We start from the raw sequence: 18,876 nt of genomic DNA on the forward strand, positions 1-18,876 counted from the left end.
CTGCAAATAGTAAAACCACATGAAGACGCGGCAACTGAAATCAATGCTGTTATGATCAGGGAACTAATTTCCAAAGGGAGGAAAGACGGAGCACCAGGGCCCAATGGAATCCCGCCAGCCCTATTTTAACACGATCCGGAATATTGGTCAGAATCCTAGGTATGCCCACACGTCCACTCATTCACCCATACAGTCATTCATACATGCAGTCACTTATCAATACAGCACTATCATTTGTACTCATACACCTACACATTCATTCATTCATAGAGTTACTCACACACCTAGTCAATCATGCAAAGAATCTTTCACACTCCCATTTACTCACCTATACAGTTATACACACACAACCTCACTTATTCATACATATACTAACACATACTTACTCTCTTTACAATCACTGATACAAGCACACCCTCATCCATACAGCCACTCTCACAATCACTCACTCTCACATATAGTCATTTATATACTCCAACACTCACATATACTGCCTTTCGCATATGTAGTTATTCACACATGTACCACAGATACATCCATTCACTCGCCAACACACCCATACACACATTCACCCACCAATACAGCTCCTCACAGACATACTCTTGAATCCATACACCCAGTGAATCACCCACTCACACATCGCTTTAAAATTACTTTCTTAATTCTGAGACCTCCCGGTGATTTCCACGTGAGACGCCAGCCGTACTTTTCAGAGAACAGTGACCTACCTTCGAAGAATCGAGAAAGTAATTTTAAAGCGGTATATGACTGCAACATCCGAAGTGGCATCTAGACAGCTGTTGCTGCAGACAATATTTTTTTAAAATACAAGAATCGACTCAGGCAGTGATTCACTGTTATCTGAATGGTTTACCAGACAGCATCAAAATATACTGTCCTGAAAATGGTCTGAAAGACGAAAGCGGAACAGACCGAAACGTCGACCTCAACATCTATTTCCAAGTGGAAACTAATATTTCTGAAAGTTACATATTTTCATTGTTTGATTTGTGACTTCTATCATCACATTTGGAATAGTTATTCTTTTTTATGTATTGTTAGCACAATGTGATTTTGGCTTCTTTGCATACATATGTTGCTGTAAATATCTACTTTTATTCTGTACCCCACTTCAGATATTCAATGTCTAAATAAGACTGAGATTTTCAAAAATATCCAAGCTTTCCCATGTTGTTCTTTCCTCCTGTTTGCATTGTTATTTTGTTGTCTATTGGCACTACGAAGACATCTCCTTTTGGAGTGAAACTTCAGATTAAATTGTACAATTGTAAGTACATGTGGTGCACATGCATGCCCTAAGAGCATGTCTGTGCGGCACATGGCACTTTGAATTTTTAAAAAAAATGCATTTTGACAGGAAATCGCAAAATGCCATCTACTTGGAGGAGGTGGTATTTTTTGATTCCTCAAGCCAAAATCGCAATTTAAAAGGCACCCCTACATAGCATTGAAGGAATCGCAAAATTGCGATTCCTTAAATGCTTGAGCAAAATAAGGAATAACAATTTTTGCGATTCCTTATTTTGCTATGTGGCACCTACATACCAAAACGCCGTTTGCAATTCGCAAATGCCGGAATTCTGTGAATTCCGGCGTTTGCGAATCGCAAACGCCTTCCTACATATGCCCCAATGTACTTGAGGAGAGGACATCTCTTTTACTAACCAAGGATGCCCTTATTTTGGTCTATCATCTTTCCACCTCTGACTTACCATGGCAGGACCCTAGGAAATATATGTGTGGTATCTTAATGAGAGGTTTATCTGCTTTGGACTCATTGTTGTCACTTTGCTGTACTTGTTTTTATTGCAGGTGTGTTTAAAGTTGAGTGATGTCACTCCCTGTAAAAACATCAGGCTCAAGGCTGAAATTGTGCAACTTTATTTGAAGCCTCAGTGTCAAAGGCCACGAGGGGTCATCACCTGTGACGTTATGATGGGGTAGGCCAAAGTATCTGCTGTCACATCTCCTTCCCCTGTCACATTAGATCAGTGATATGTTACTGACAAAGAAATCTTCCAATGCAAATGAAATAATGACACAAGTGCTAAGAAATTGGAATGTTATTGTTATTGACCAGACACAAACAAAATCACAGATAAAATGCAAAAACTGATCATTTACTTTTTTGCTTTACTGGAGAAAAGCACAGAGCCAAATGTAATCTTTAATTCATAAACAGACAAACATTTACTTTGTTAACTTTATCTCCTGGGTAGGTGGATTTGAAATCAGTGATTAGGGTTATATGTTTATATCTGAAAGAAGCACACAGATAGCCTACTTAAACCAGCTTACATGCAATATAATGAGAAAATAATCAAAAGGAATCTAAAGTTCAGCACAGGCAGTAGAGCTGCACATAATGTAGCTCCATTCAGAGGTGAAACCATCAATGGAGCAGCAAGTGCAGTGACACCAGGGGCTCGGGCCATGAGGGGCTCTTTGCACCGGCACGTTATTTCCCAAAAAGGTAAAGATGGGCCTTTGTTGATGCTTGCATTAGGGCCTTGAGGCGCCCTTGCTATGCCACTGAATCATTGAAGGGATGAATGTTTGCCATAATTATCATTCCTTACATGAGCCCTAGTCACAAAGGTGAATTCAGCCATACATATAACTTAACACCAAATTTAATTCTATTACAGATGCCAGAAATTCACAAAATGGTTTCTGTCAGGCACAACCCTGTTTAGGTGACAGATAACTCTGCAGCTGTGAATTCCACTCCAGGGGGCGGGGTGTAGAGCCTTCGAAAATGTGGAACCTGTAAATACCCTTCACTTCCTTTCTAGTCTGTACAGAGGAGAATTTTTACAGCCATGTGAGAAGGGGAATGGATCACCTGGAAATTAAATGGGGCTGTAAGGGAACAAAACTATATATGCATGTTCACATGAGCTTCTATTGCCCCTGTGTTTAGTTCTCTGCTATGAAGAACTCTGCAGAGCAGGAAAGGGATCTTTCTTGGAATAGCACATGACCCTTTAAAGAATACACATGAAAACCTGCAACTTGAGCAGTTTCCATACTCAATGCATATTCCTTGAAATGTCTGGGAATTCCAGAAGGTTGAAATCTTCACTTGCATGCGGGTGCAAATTTGCAAACGCAGCTTTACAACTTTTTGGGTGAATTGGGTCAAAAGTCTACAAGATAAAAATTTGAAAATGTATAACATGAACCCTCTTGTTAGTGTGAACCAATGGGACGGTCAGACTCACTCACAGACTCAAACGCTTGGCTGAAATATGTGGCTGAAAATAAAATCTGTAGCGAGGCATCTAGTGACCTGTCACATTGGGAGGTCCGTTAAGGCCCTTGGGCGAGGAGTTTGATTTCAGAGTAGCAGTAATGCCCATTCAGAGTATGTTTGACTCATGTCCTGTGGACAGCAGAACGACCAATGTGGAACTGCGACCAGCGAATTAGATAGTTTTACACATAATTTCAGACAGAGCTCCTTTCAGCAGAGTTGCTTCAGGAATATTATTGTATGTTCTGTGCAAAACAGATATTGTTGCTGCAGTGTCACAAGTGGCCAGGGAATGGTATTTGTAGCATGTATGCTTGGAGCAGACATAATTTGATGCCTCAATACACCTCAACATTAAGGTAGGGCACAGCAATGGCTGAAGCACTATCACATGCAGATGCCAGTGGATCATTGCTGCTCAGCATCTGAAGTCAGCTGAAGGTGCAGTATAGATCCACTCTGGTCAATCATAGCACGGCACGAGCGCCGGTCATAGAGCACTCAGTCATACATTGGTGCCTCAGTGACATCCATGAAGTGGGGAGAACATTGCCTTGGCTCACTGGACCGAGAAGCCAGGTTTACTGCTATGTAGCAATGACACCCAGTGTCCCAGGCCAAATGTGGCATTGGACGGAATTCTGGTCAGGATCCCTAGTTCATGGCTACCCTGCTGGAAACCCACATTTATGGCTTGGAATAGTCATTGAGTCACAGGAGGACTACTTTCTAGATACAGATGTTTTTTGTGCTATGAGGTGGGAAAATAGAAGCCATAAAATAATCCTTCTCATATTTCTCAGTTTGAGGGAAAGCACAATCACCTAAAGAACAGAAAATCAATGTTGAGACCTGGCCCCTAAGAAGTAGAAAGAGTCATTCAAATGGCCTGGGACTGCACATCGATGTAGGTATCTGTACCAGACTCACAGCGGTATGTTCCATATTCGGTCACAATCTTATTGCCCTGGGCAATCTTCATCTCTACTGGTACTGAGATTGTGACCTCTTTGCACATGAAATTCACAGTCACTTTTGTGCGTGGAGGGGCCTGCACTGGCATGCTCAACTCTGTCTTTTTCCTCGTGGTGAATGACTCAGTCTCCCCTTTCTTTACAGTGAAGGTGTTGGACACCTCTGTCGAAATATCGACCACTCCTTTCAAAGTAAAGGAGGCACCAACCTTGACTGATGTCTCATTGCTAAATTCAAAGCTATGGGAGACAAATTTCTCAAACTCTTTTGTATTAGTAGCGGTGAACGCCTGCGCAATGTCAGTGTTGTTGGTGTAAAAATACTGATCTATCTGAATGTTTCTTTCACTTTCAACTGTTTTCTTCTCCCACAGAATCTTGGCTGTCACTGAGGCTTTCCCAGGGCGCAGAGGATACACATGGGAGATTTTATCATTGAAACCATTACTCCAGTAGTTTGGCAAACATTCACCAGCCCTGGCTCGAATGGACCATCCACCTTTATTTGGATGCTCGTACAGAAGCCATGCTCCACTCTCGACCTTGTGGGAGGATATCCTATCATTCATGCTTCCACAGGTTAGATTAGCCTCTTGAGTCAGAACCATCGCTTGACCACAGTAATCTGGATGTTCATACACTGTGATCTTTGGATTGCTCAGATCTTCGGTTATCAGTATAAGAGAAGAACCCATGTCATTCATTTGAGTCTGTGGATATTCTCCCTCCTCTAGGGGAGTGCACCAACCCTGATAGTTGGGATGCTCGTACATTAGCCATGGCTGCCCCACCACCTTCGCGGACGAGATGCAGTCTTGGAAGTTCTCGTCTCCCAGATTTGCCACATCAGCAGTAAATGTCTTGTGCAGTCCCTGGAAGTTGGGATGTTCATAGATAGTGATTGTGTTCATGGTTGTCAGCTCTGGTGTTTCCAATCTGTTTCCTGTAATTGCACCTGTAATTCAAAACAACAGGCAGTCAGAGGAAGAATATCATGCAGGGTTGTGTGAAAACTAACATAACTGGTTCCTCTCTTTTAATAGAAAAGAAGGATACATTTCCATGCCATCGTTTTAAATATAAGGGGCTCATTTACAAGCCCCTTGTTGTATATGTTTGCACCACCAGAGAGTCACTTTTGTGATGCTCAGAAGACAGTGTGCAAACCCATATGTATAAGATCATGCAAATTAACTTTGTGTGGCTTTTCAAGAAAGAATCACTATTAAAGAATCGCAATTCTCTATGCATGCAGGAATCGCAAAATATTTTGCGATTCCTAAACACTCCATAATTGGGACTCACAAATTGCGACTCGCAATTAAGGAATTGCTACCCATTCATTCCAATCCATGGAAATTGCATGCGCGATTTGCGAGTGCCAAATAGGTACTCGCAAATTGCTTATGCAATTTCAAGGGTGCCAAAGGACGCCCTGTTGCCCCCCTGAAATTGCAATGTGACCACATGTTGCACACAAACATGCCCCAAGGGCATGTGTGTGTGTAACATGTAACTTCGAAAAATCCACTTTAGTGCATTTTCCAAATTTTTTGCAAATTACCATCCAGTTTCATTTGACGGTAATTTGTGACCCCTAATAGTGAAATTGCTATTTCAATTTGCATCATGCATTGCATTTAAGGAATCGCAATTTGCGATTCCTTGCATGCAATCGCAATTTAAGTAATCGCACATTTTTCGATTACTTAAATTGCGATTTTTGCATTTGGGATGATGCATCCCAGTTGCAAAAATACCAGTCGTAGATATGGTGCAAGGCAATGCAGTGCAATTCACTGCATTGCCTTACACTGCATCATGGAGGCATTGCAGTGGGTGTTAATTCCCAAGCAACATTCATGGATTTTGACGCTGCCCTAGATTGACAAAGTCAGGTAAACCTGGGACTGCACCAAAACCATGTGCCTCCCCTCGTTTTTCCTCATTCCATGTGTGCTGCATTCTGCAGCACACATAAAATCAGGTAAAAGCCTCCACGGATTATTTGTCGGCAGGAAGGAACACCTTCATGCACAAAAACAATCATACTAAAAATGCAGACACCTTTGCTTCATGGTTCAAGGGTACCTTTGTTGGCGCTAATCTGCAAATTGTGCACTGGCTGAAAGGAGCGGAATACCCCCTATCGTGTCAATATGGTGAATTCATGACCTTTCAAATTGGCATAGGACAGCGCTGCAAAATAACTAGTGACGTTGCCCAACCCCAATTCTTTGTAAATTAGGCCCTAGAATTTCAGTCTCCGAATAATATGATCCCTATTACATAAAGCTCTTGTCTCCTGCAGGTGAACCAGTTGGCTCAGGATTTAGCAAAGTGTTGGTTGCATGGAGCCTGTAAGGTTTACTATAAGGATGTCACAGGACTGGCCAGAGTACTTGGAAGAACATACAAGTATTGCTAAGCATGGCATCTATTGGCATGTTTCCTCTGTCTTTTTGCTTTCTTACCTCCTGGGTTTGGCTCTGTTTTTGCGGGTTTAGTGTCTGTGCACACTTTCTCACTGCTATTCAGTGTTAAAATGCAAGTTCTCCTATTGTACCTAATATTATGGATTGGTGTTTCCATGATTGACATATTCGATTTACTGGTAAGTCCTTGGTAAAGTGCCAGGGCCTGTAAATCAAATGCTGCTATTGGGCCTGCAGCACTGATTCTGCTACCCGCATGAGCAGCCTTTCAAAGCGTTCTCCGACCTGCCAGTGCAGTGTCTGCATGTAGTTTTTACTGCCATGTCGACTTGGCAAGTGTACCCACTAGACAGGCCCTAACCTTCCATTTCCTTACCTGTAGGCGTATGGTACCCTAATGGACAGGGTGCAGTGTATATGAAAGTTAGGCCATATACTGGTGTGTGTGACAAGTCCTGCTAGTGAACTACAGTGCAATTCGTTTTTCACTATTGAAAGGTGTTGTAAACTCAATAAATACTGGATGCTTGAAGAGTTTCAATTGAGTTTATTGTAGAAGAATAGATCTACACAGCTTATCATCTGCCAGCAGTCTTCTCTCTCCCAGTTAACTACCCAGCATTGAAATCATAACATTCCAGATGCAGTGACATCACAAACCCACATGGAGGAGTGTGGCTCACTGATTAGAGCGGCAGACCCTGATGCAGAGGTCTGGCCCGGGACAAGGGTTCAATTCCCATCGCGGCAGGATCTTGAGCTCCAATGTCCGTGGACCCGATAATTCTCGGCACGGTGCCTACTCTAATCATGGGGTCCCACGCTGCAACTCTGGGCGATAGCTTGCTTAGTCTCCACACCAGCCCTAATCGCTAAGGATGCCTGGCTTCACCAGGGGGGTGCCCAGGTGTTGGGCGCCTCACAGGAACAGGCCAGGACGGGTTCCTCAGCGGTTTATTCAGCGCGGGGACACACTGGTAAGTGTAACCATGCGCTTTATAAGCTTCAGAATTAACATCAGCACTACATAAAATCTCCAGTAGCATAGCTTAACATACATAGAGCATTCAACATAACAAAATACAGCATCACTAGAATAAAACATACCTCATTTTCTTAAACCATAAAACAAAAGAAAAAGGAACAACAAAAAGACATGAATAAATATACAACAGATAAAAAGAAAAAAGGTGTGATAAATTAATCACAAAACCTACGTGGAACAGCAATGCTTCTCCTATTCTGTATAAGACAGGTTGATTGGTCAGAAACACTACCGTCAATTCTCTTAGAATCATTACTAATGGAACAACCCCCAGACTCAGAAACACAACCATCAATTCTCTTAGAATCATTGTTAATGGAACAATCCCCAGAACTAGATTTAGCTTTAGCAACCTTTGACACGTTCCACCAATTACCACCTACTACTTGAACAGAATTGTTACCAATTTTGACCACCTTGACAGGATCACTAAACCTACCTCTTCCTTTCTTGTTATACACAGGTTTTTTGATCCTTAAAAAGTCACCAACACACAATGGTACAACCTTGACATTCTTCTTCCTATCAAACCACTCTTTTTCTTTTTCTTGCATGTGATGCACATTAGATTTGACACTGTCCATCATAGCTTCAACATCAACCAAGGAGTCAAACCATTTGTTCATCCACCTAGGACAAAAACTAGTATTGGCGTTCCTCCCTCTCAAAACCTCAAAAGGACAAAACTTAGTGGTAGAATGGGGATTGGTTCTGTAAAACCACAACATACTTTCTAGCGAAGACAACACATCATGCCTTCCCTTTACAGCCCATTTAATACACTCACCCACAACTCTGTTCATTCTTTCCACCAGGCCATTTGCCTGTGGATAATATAGAGAACTCCTGAGGTGTTTAATACCACTAGATGTAAGAAAAGTTTGGAATTCATGGCTCACAAACTGACTTCCATTGTCAAAAACAAGAAATTGGGGAACACCTTCCCTCAAAAACACCTCCTTCAGAAATTTTATAACACTAGTAGAACCTGCCTCTCTAACAACTTTGACCTCAGGCCACTTGGAAGCATATTCTATCAAAACAATGACAAACCAATAAAGTCTGGATGCTGGAAGAGTTTCAATTGAGTTTATTGTAGAAGAATAGATCTACACAGCTTATCATGTGCCAGCAGTCTTCTCTCTCCCAGTTAACTACCCAGCATTGAAATCATAACATTCCAGATGCAGTGACATCACAAACCCATTAACATCAGCACTACATGAAATCTCCAATAGCATAGCTTAACATACATAGAGCATTCAACATAACAAAATACAGCATACCTAGAATATAACAAAAGGATATCTGTCCCATGGGATAGAATTGGAGTTTATTTATAACATCTTATAAGTATAACTTCCCATTGGGACAAGGTGGAAAGATGGAGTTTAGTATGACTGAAGTCGGAATATAAAAATGCATATTTTAGTGAAGTTGATTTTATTGTTCTGTGTTTGAAAATACCACTTTTAGAATGTAGGTATTTTTGTCGCATAGCCATCCTGTGTACCTCTGCTGAGTTGCAAATTGATTGCCTGGCTTTGGAGTGACAGGGCCTTTGGATGTGCATCCTCTTCAGACAGCCACGGGGGGATTGAGACATGTCCTGCCTTCCCTGGATGATTCAGGGCTGGGTTGAATAGCCCCAGGCTGCATTTAAAGTAGTGAGAGGACATTTCCTTGCACCTGAATGGGTTCTGGTCTGCCTTGGACAATGCAGTCTCTACCTCCTGCCGGGAAGCTTGGCCAGAGAGGACCAAACTGGTTTGGACTGAGCATAGACACTCTCTGCATAAGAGAACAAAGAAAAAACTGAGTATAAATATTAAGGCCCAAACCGCAGAACTTAAGAACTCACTTGTACCAAGGAACCTGCCAAGGAGAAGAGCTGAAAGAACTGCCAGGAGGAGTACTGCCACTTTGCTGCATTGTTGGTTTGCTGGGTTGGCCTGCCGTTGCTGCTACTGCCTAGGGCAGTGAAAGGACTGGATCAAGCTTTTTTTACTTGTTGCTGAGTATCTTCAAGGGCTTGATACAGAGCTTGGCTCCTGTTCACGAAGTCGCAGGGACAGCAAAGACTTTGCTTACCTCTGGTTATCTGTTCTGGAACCCTGGGTTTTGGTTGCCACAGAGGGGGAAAGTAGCCGACATCGTCACAGATGAGTAAAAACGTTTTTGTTATTCAGTACATTTTTAAAAGGATTTCTTAGGTTTTCCAACTCCACACTTAGGTGCACATACATCAAAATAGGCAATTGCGATTCTTTAACTGCGATTTTTAAAGAATCGCAATTAAAGAATCGCAATTCTCTAACCATGCAGGAATCGCAAAATATTTTGCGATTCCTAAACATTCCATAATTGGGACTCACAAATTGCGACTCGCAATTAAGGAATTGCTACCCATTCATTCCTATGGGCCTAGAGGCCCCTAGGAATCCATGGAAATTGCATGCGCAATTTGCGAGTGCCAAATAGGTACTCGTAAATTGCATATGCAATTTCAAGGGTGCCAAAGGACGCCCTGTTGCACCCCTGAAATTGCAATGTGACCACATGTTGCACACACATATGCCCCAAGGGCATATGTGTGTGTAACATGTAACTTTGAAAAATCCACTTTAGTGCATTTTCCACATTTTTTGCAAATTACCATCCAGTTTCATTTGACAGTAATTTGCGACCCCTAATAGCGAAATTGCTATTTCAATTTGCATCATGCATTGCATTTAAGGAATCACAATTTGCGATTCCTTGCATGCAATCGCAATTTAAGTAATCGCAAATTTTTCGATTACTTAAATTGCGATTTTTGCATTTGGGATGATGCATCCCAGTTGCAAAAATACCAGTTGCCAAGGGGCAGATTCTGCGAATCTGCTCATTTGCGACTGGTTTTTGCCTTGATGCATCTGGCCCTTTGAAACTTTTCATAGGAAAATAGTGTTAACGATTAGCAGGTAAGTACTTTGTTGTGAGAGTCGTATTCTGGGATTAGACTCGAGGGTCCCCCAGGGTCAAGGTTGCACTCTTGTTACACCTTCAGTGGCACTAGGATGGCAGGGTGCAGAGTGCTGATGCCCAATGTTATCCAATAAGAGATAGGAGGCCCCGGTTGGTGGCTGTTGACGAACAGGCCACTAGGTTGTGGGAGCAAAGCTCCTGGACTTAAGCTCAGGGCAAATGGGGGTTGAAGCCAGCACAAAAGGTGTACCCTCAGTGGCACTGGAGCAGCCGGGTGCTGAATGCTGTTTTGGCTTCGGAAGCCCTGTAGCTTTCATTGGTGAGTCTCCAGTTTGCAAGCACACTGCAGGCTCAGGGACGAAGGTTTTCTGGGTGCGACCACCACTTGGAGAGGTGAGTTGGGATGCTGGGGGTTGGTTAGGCACCGTTGTTTGGGCCATCCAAGGCTGTGTGGCATCGGGTGCCGGAGTGCCTTTTAGGGTCGTATCTTCTTACCAGCTCCTGGTCGCGGTTGGGGCTGCAGGCATCAGCTGGAGGATTGAGGCAGGTCAGGGGTTACCGGATCTCAGGTCAGGATCGCTGGGTAGACCTCCTCTTGGTGTTGAGCCACTCAAACTCGGGCCGTGGGCGCCGTGTGCAGAGTGATGCAGACCAACGGATCCTTGCGGGGCAGGAGACTGTTGTTTGAACAAATCCGGTGTTCACGGGAGACAGTCTTTGGGATGGAAGTCAGGCAGGTCTTGTGGGTTTCTCGAGGTTGCTGGCTGCAGGACACATTGGGATTTTGTGCTGGAGCAGGTTCAAGGTGGGGACAGGCCGGTAGGGCTGGGGCCAAGTTAGTGGGCGTCCTCCTCTTGTTAGCTTTGGCACAGCTGTTCGGTCCTTCTTCTTTTCTTCTTCCGGTTTCTTGTCCGAGGAAGCAAGGTTCAGGGGTGCCCATTAAATATTAGATTTAGGGCCAAGAGGTATGAGGTTGTGACCAGTTGGTTTCATCAAAAACAAACGGATGGGTTGAGGGTCCAAGGGAATATTTAACGACCTCAACACAGTTACAGCCCCCTTATCAAGATATGTATTACAACAAAAAAAGTAACTGTGGGTCTAGAAGAGAAAAATGTCTATGTGTGTCTTGATGACTCTATGTGTGCCTTAAATGTGAGGCATACAACCGGATATTTACACAGTGTGAAATAATATCCATCAGTTACTTTTCCTGTACCGCCCTTTCATCATCTGGACCACTTCACAGAGTGGGGAGTCCATGTTGTAACCACCTCAAAAGATATTATAGTGAAATGGTTAACTACAATGATATTAGGACCCAGGTGATCAGTGGCTGGTGTGTATATGTAACTGAAAGCAGTGCATAGAAAGATAAAGAAAAGTGCTCTTGTTAAAATTGGAGAGTGAACGCAGTAGTCACTTTATTCTGGAGCCGTCCACTTCCAAGGAAATAAAACAAATGAGTGCAAATAGGTCAGTAGAATAAACAAATGACTACTGACTAGATCTTCTGGTCGACATGTTTCTGCGGAAATTAAAGATCCAAGAAAGTATCAACTGCATCTTCAGGACCCATTAAGTATTTGCTACTGCTCAAAAGAATAAAAATACAGTGAACACAGAAAATGATAATAGTATCACCTGTTCACTCCTGGTAATCCTCCTGGTTAGATAGAAGATATCCAGATGTTGAAGTCACCAAGACACAAACAAAACATAGACAAAAGGACAAGACAAGGCAGGATGACAAAACCAACATTAGTATAAGTTATCACAAGCTACAGCATTGTGTAAAGTGATTTCTCCTATTATATATGGGATCAACTAAACCCGATTATAAAGAAAGTTTGGCCTCAGGCTCACCTCAGATGCGAGAGGAACGTGCTTCTCCTCACCTGGCATGCAGCTCAGGATAATGGGGCACCGCTCTGTAGTATAGACAAATATTTAGTCATGATTGTCTTTGCGACCACTGAACAGATAGAGACTCTATCAGTAAGTTAGATTAAAAGAATGGACAGTGTACCCATCTCTTCCATTAGGCTCTCTGTACACAAAACCATGTGTGCAGATGATGTCTTCGCTACTTTGACAATAGAACCAACAACTCTACTAAGTGTGGCAAAGACAAGCGTACCCTCTCATTAATGTCGTTCTCTTGATGCACAACTGCTCTTGACTCAACTTTACATCTAGAACGTGCTTAGCATGGAATTTTATAGTGATCATATTCTAAGCGCCAGACAGCACTGTTATAATGCGCGATAAAGATGAACTCTTCTCTGCTTAGACGACAAAACTACCGCTTGCCTCAGTATTGTAAGAAACAAGCGCACCATATCTGTAAATGTCGTTCTCTCGGAGCAGGACCGTTTTTAGAGGTCGCTTGACGCCTAAAGTGCTTTACCGCTGCATCAATTAAGGGCGTCATTGGGTTGGAATGATAGACTCTCGCGGGCAGTGGTTATCCTACCCTCGTCTAAGAAGTCTCTCAGAAATCCAAGTATTCTACTGGGCTCAAGTGCGCTTCAAATAGTTGAACGAAGCAGAAGAAAGCCGCTCTACGTCGCGTGCAATCTACCGCGATGTTAAAAAAGAGCTATGTGGCCTGCGAGAGGACTCTATTCCCTGTACTGTACTGACCTGTCCGTCAGTACTCCTGGCAGCCAACTGGGCTGTATGGGGAGGTATCGAACAGAGTCTGGAACCATCTTTGTTTACTCCTGTCGTCATGTGATTGGATAAGGATGACGTCATTACTCCACGACAAGGAGTCATGGGAAATGTAGTCTCTGGATCAAACCCGTGGCGTTTCATGTGAATCTGGTAGTTATGGAATGTCAGATGTTATAGTCTATTTCGACTTCCTACATTGCACAATGATATAGGAGACTGTAATATTGTTGATCACTATTCTGTACATTGATATGATATCGAGACAAATTTTGGGGTCACCTTTGTTTTCTCATGCCGTCAATTCATTGAATAAGCATGACGGTATTACCCCACTATACGGAATCATGGGAAATGTAGTCTCTAAATAAAACACGTGACGTTTCGTGTGTATCTGTTAGCCCGGAGTTATCAGATATTGTAGTCTGCTTTCTACTTACTCCAATCATGTGGGAAAGTGTAGTATAATATTTAATATTCTGTTCATTGGCATTGTAGTGTTATGGGGCCGCTTACTCTGACCCACTCAAACCAGCAACATATTTTAGAACTGTCATCATTTTTAATGAGTCTTTAGTGGCAGATAGTACTGCGCCCATTTAGTTGAAGTGTTACGAGCATAGAGGGAGTCTACCACTACATAACCCCGAAAGACCACAAAAGATACTGAGACTCTTAACGTGTTGTACACAATTAGCAGTATAACCACTCCAAATTAAATCTCATGTAGTGCACTTAATAGTATCCACAGATCCTGATTCACTGTACTGAAGTTGGCATAAATGAAAAGGATTGTCGACACTATTTAAAGTGACATCCATGGAATATCCTCATTGAGGCCAGCCTTATCACAGTTCAATTTGTATACCCACTTTTGTTCTATTTTGAACAGATGTTTGGACAGGTCGGTTATATGTGCTGGAATGGTTGGTTGTTCCAGTACGTTCCATTCAAAATCTGTGGGTTTGTGCCCTACTTGCAAGAAATGGTTTGTTAGTCGGGTTGCCTGTTTTTTGCACCTTATCGTGCTTTTATGTTCAGAAATTCTAGTTCTGATTTTTCGAGTTGTCATCCCGACATACCTAAGAAGGCAGGGGCAGGTGATAAGATAAATTAAATTACTGCTATTGCAATTTGTAAATCGCCTTTGTTCCCATGGGCGACCGCTCCCTATATCAATACTTGTGGAGCGCTTCGTTTGTGGACAGGCTGCGCAGTTCCCACAGGGGTGGTGTCCCGTCACTGGTGGCATATCCCATAGTGTGCCTACTTGGTGTATCTCTCTTGTCAGTGGTCTAGTGTGTATCAATTGATCTTTGAGACTAGTACCACGTTTGAATGCAAAGAGGGGCTGTTCAAGAGAGTCAGTTCCAGTGTTCAGGATCTTCCAATGTTTCCTGATAATTCGCTGTATCGCATTGGATCTCGTACTGAAGGTGTTGACACAGGTCATCCGTTGGTTCTGCACTTTCGGTGTGACCAGTTGGGCCCTTCCCTGGGGTGGGTACTCACCCTTTTATGCCACCCTCCAGTGGGGAAGCATAAGCCTTTCCCTGGTTGGCTGGGTCCCCCATCTGCAAGATGGCGGAGACTGAGAGTTGTTATTTACCTCGCCTCCCCCACCTGAGGGATGGAGTTGGCAGAGGTGGGCACACCTCTCTTCCTCACTTGTTTTTTCCGGGCAGTTCTCCCACCCAAAGTGGGGTCAGAACCAGTGGGGGCCAGTTGCTGAAAGCAGAAAGTGGCCTGGGGAAGCTCACAAAGGGGCAACAAGCCTTTGAAGCTTCCCCTTTGTGGACTCTGCCCATCCTGGGGGGGGAGCTTGGCACCTAATCACAGGATGTGGGCATTGTTTCAAGCCCCCGAGAGCAGCAGGCTCACGACCCAGGGGTCCAGAAACATGTCTGGTGGTGGCAGCTGAAAGCAGCCACTCAGCCTGGACACTAGTGGTAGGTCGTTTTTCAGGGGGCATCTCTAAGATGCCCTTTGGGTGCATTTTTTCATTAAATGCCACACTGGCATCAGTGTGGGTTTAATGTGCTGAAATGTTTGATACCAAACTTCTCAGTTTTCAGTGTAGCCATCATGGTGTTGTGGAGTTTGTAATGACAGACTCCCAGCACCATATACTCTGAACGGCAGCACTGCACTTACAGTGTTTAAGAATGGGGAACAGGGCTCATGCACCTGTACCCTCACCACTGGTATAGTGCACCCAGCTAGAGAAGTGACTGATCTATCCCAGGGCAGTGTTTGGTTCGTGTGGAATTCTTTCAGCACAGGTTTGATTTTGACATAGAGCAGTGTAAGCTTGCTTCATTAACATCAATAAAGGGATTGGAGGCCATGGCCAGAAGAATTCTAGGTAAAAAAAGCGCATATTGATAAAAGTTATCGTAATTGAAATCCCTGAAGAAGGGCCCTCGGCCTGAAATGCATTGGGCATTACATTCTTAATGGAAATTATTGAAGAATATTTTTTTGCTTTTGTAAATATTACATATGAATGCTCATTATTAAATTTATTGTGAGCTGCTTCAGAGATTTGTTGTTTTATGTGTTAATGTAAATTGTGAAAAATGCTTCATAAAAATGTTTCAAAGTAATTAGTTAATGGAATGTTCATTATTTAGAGTGTGACAGTGCAGTCGCATTAGGTCAAAGTGCACAGTGGTCAGGTCAAGAAGACTTGCATTAGGACACAGGATGTGTGCCATGTCGACTCTTCACTTTGCTCTGCACCAAAGCACGCAGCGTGCAAAGGCAGTGTGTGAGTGTAGTGGTACAGTGCCTCTAAGGGTGGCACAATAAGTGCTGCAGCCCTTAGAGGTCTTCTCTGGTCACAGTGTCCTTGGTACCTGTGGTACCATCTATCAGGGGCTGACCTGTGGCCGGAGAGGCCAATTGAGTTTTGTTTTCATTGCAGGTTTAGGGAAAGAACATAGGCCCTAGGTACCTGTTTGGCAGGAGCCCAGGGCACACTCAGTCAAAGCACATCAGCAGTGCAGCAAAAAGTGGGGGCAACCACGCAGAAAGAGGGCACTTTCTCACACCACACTACATTCAAACTGAGTTTAGAGCACCATCTAAGTCAACTACACATTACTAAAAAAAAACAACAGCCTGAAATAGAAATATAACACATGTGAAATTTAAAGGTACAGCAAAGCAAGAAGGGAAAGAAATAGCAAGAAGACTGTCAGCAGATCAATGGCATTTGTCGCGTAGAACATAATCAAGAGCATGGACATAACTTGATTCAAATATCTTAATGTAACGCTATCTAGCATTCATTTTTAACTATAATTATGTTTTGTAAACTGAGGGGATGGCCAGAGCTATTTGGGCCAGAAACCTGTCGCAGAATGTGTAATGCCAAAGTCGCTAGACCTGTACCATTGTGCCAACCTGCTCCTGATTTCATCAGGTTTTTTCAACTCCTTATTCATTGTTAATTCATTATTTGTGAATGATTTGAGTAGAGTGCTTGTCAGCAGGGTCTTGACTCTACTGGAAAGGGAGGTTCTCTCAAAGTGGATATCATTTTGTCAAGAGAGATAACCGTCTTCTGTGCCTGACCACAACACAGCTGCGGTTTTTGGAGGCTCGTTGCAGTGGGTGGGGTTGTGCTTTGTTTCCCAGTTACCCTTGCGGGGGAGAGGTGTGCTTGCCTTGCTGGTAAATCAAATGCTTTGACTTTGCCTACTGAAAGCTAGTGCAACATTCAAGGTGAAAAATTGCGTGAAAATGTAGAAATGTGCAGGAATTGGTGCAGAAGCACAGAGTCCTGCATTTATTGCCCCATTATTGAGTAATCAGCAATGCACCTCCACAGTATTGGTTGCTCTGGAATGGTTGAGGCGGAGAGGAATTTCAGGCCAAAAACTCCCACTTATAATAGGCCCCCGAGTATTTCTTTTTTCCGAAGAGGTTCCTAGGCCCAAATTATTTGTATGCCATTTGCTTCATAATTTGAACATCTTTACGTTGTTATTGAGAACTACATGACATTGTCCCTATCTATGTGCAATTTTGTTTTGCAGGTTCTCTGCTCAAGACAAGCCCTTAGTTTCAGGGTTTAAGCGTAAGGCTGCTTCAAGGTATAGTGACCACGCAGTCCTTCAATGCCCCCCACCACACCCAGCCAAGCTCACACTTCGCACACTCACCAAATTCCACTGGGGAAAGGACACTGGCATATCCCCAGTGAAGATTGGCCACTTTTTGTGTGAATCTCCATGGCAGTCAACCAGGGTGCATCACCTGGCCTTGACCCATGGGAGCACAACCCGGAAGCCACAGCCCAGATTTTCCTACTTTGTTATTGCAATTTTCTTATTGCACTAGCTGGCCTGCTTGGCGAATTATGTTTAAGTTTAATATTATTATGGAACCATACCATACCAGCCGTCAGCAGGTTATTCTGCTTCTGGGTGGACCTGTTACACTCTTATTAACTGGTGGGTCTGGAGACCTGTGGCTCTCATTGGGTTCTACTTTACTTTGTCCTGATTAGACCTCATAGAATCCCACAAAAATGATAACCTTGTGTGGTTTGACACTTCTTTCTGTTTCTTATTCATATGCTGCTCCTCAACAGGCCCCATCAGCACTCATTAATTGGAGGTCTCAGGAAGCTGTGCCTTTCAGTTTCTTGCAGCTTAGACACTCCTGGGTGGGTCCAGTAGGTTTTGGATGCTGTCCCTCCAAGAGTTCCATCTCTGACACTTCATTTTGGCCTCATCATCTCTTACTAACTGATGACTTTGGGAGCTGCACCTTCCTGAAAGTTGCATTGTCTCCCTTCACCTTACTCGCCCCTGTGTTCCAGATCCACAAAGTCACTCAGCATGCAGGCAAGACCCTATTTATCCAGTTTCCCCACAGTCAATCTCACTTAGTGTATATTTATTCCCCCACCAATGTTACTTCTTCCTCCAACTTATTCCTCTCTCATTTTTTCACTTTTCATCTTCTGCTGTCATGATTTCCATTTCCTCTCTCCCAAAGCCAAACACTCCTTCTCGCCAATCCTCCTTACCGAACTAGAAATCCTCCTCCTTCTATCGCCCTGGTTCTCTTCCCTCCTTTCATCCTGTCCCCTAGTCTCATCTCTCCATTGCCTATGTGCCCTGCACCAGCCCGGGATCCCCACTCTCACACACTAGGGGGCATATTTATGAACCCCTTGTGCTGCTGTAGCATCCCTTTTTATGATTCTCCAGTGGCGCAAACCCTGAAATCGTATCTACGCGGTCACGCAAAGTCACTTTGTGTGTCTTTGAATAGCTGCATAGATATGGAGTAAGGCAAGGCAGCTCAAATCACTGTGTCGCCTTACTCTGCACAAAAGAGGCTTTTGATGGGAATTGTGGTGGGTGTTCCAACGCACACCCATGGATTTTGACCCTTTCCCGGCTGGGAAAGTGCCACAACCTTATGCCTCCTAAGGTGAGCCATAACGAAGAGAAATAATTTTATTTCACTCGCTTCTTTCCTCTT

General features: G+C 43.5%; 1 pseudogene across 3 annotated transcripts in view; it reads right to left on the minus strand.

The window, feature by feature from the left end:
• Positions 1-2,076: 2,076 nt before the first annotated feature.
• Positions 2,077-18,876, minus strand: part of LOC144768056 (epidermal differentiation-specific protein pseudogene) — a 65,269-nt pseudogene continuing 48,469 nt past the window's right edge. The window contains exons 3-5 of one of the 3 annotated variants that reach the window (XR_013598453.1): positions 12,565-12,629; positions 12,343-12,364; positions 2,077-5,206 (exon numbers count right to left, since the gene is read on the minus strand). The product of XR_013598453.1 is annotated as an epidermal differentiation-specific protein pseudogene, transcript variant X2 (transcript). The remainder of the gene's footprint in view (positions 5,207-12,342; positions 12,365-12,564; positions 12,630-18,876) is intronic. The other 2 variants (XR_013598454.1, XR_013598452.1) reach the window with 2 other exon arrangements.

The sequence above is a fragment of the Lissotriton helveticus genome, chromosome 7 (assembly GCF_964261635.1).
Source record: "Lissotriton helveticus chromosome 7, aLisHel1.1, whole genome shotgun sequence".
NCBI classification, from domain to species: domain Eukaryota; kingdom Metazoa; phylum Chordata; class Amphibia; order Caudata; family Salamandridae; genus Lissotriton; species Lissotriton helveticus.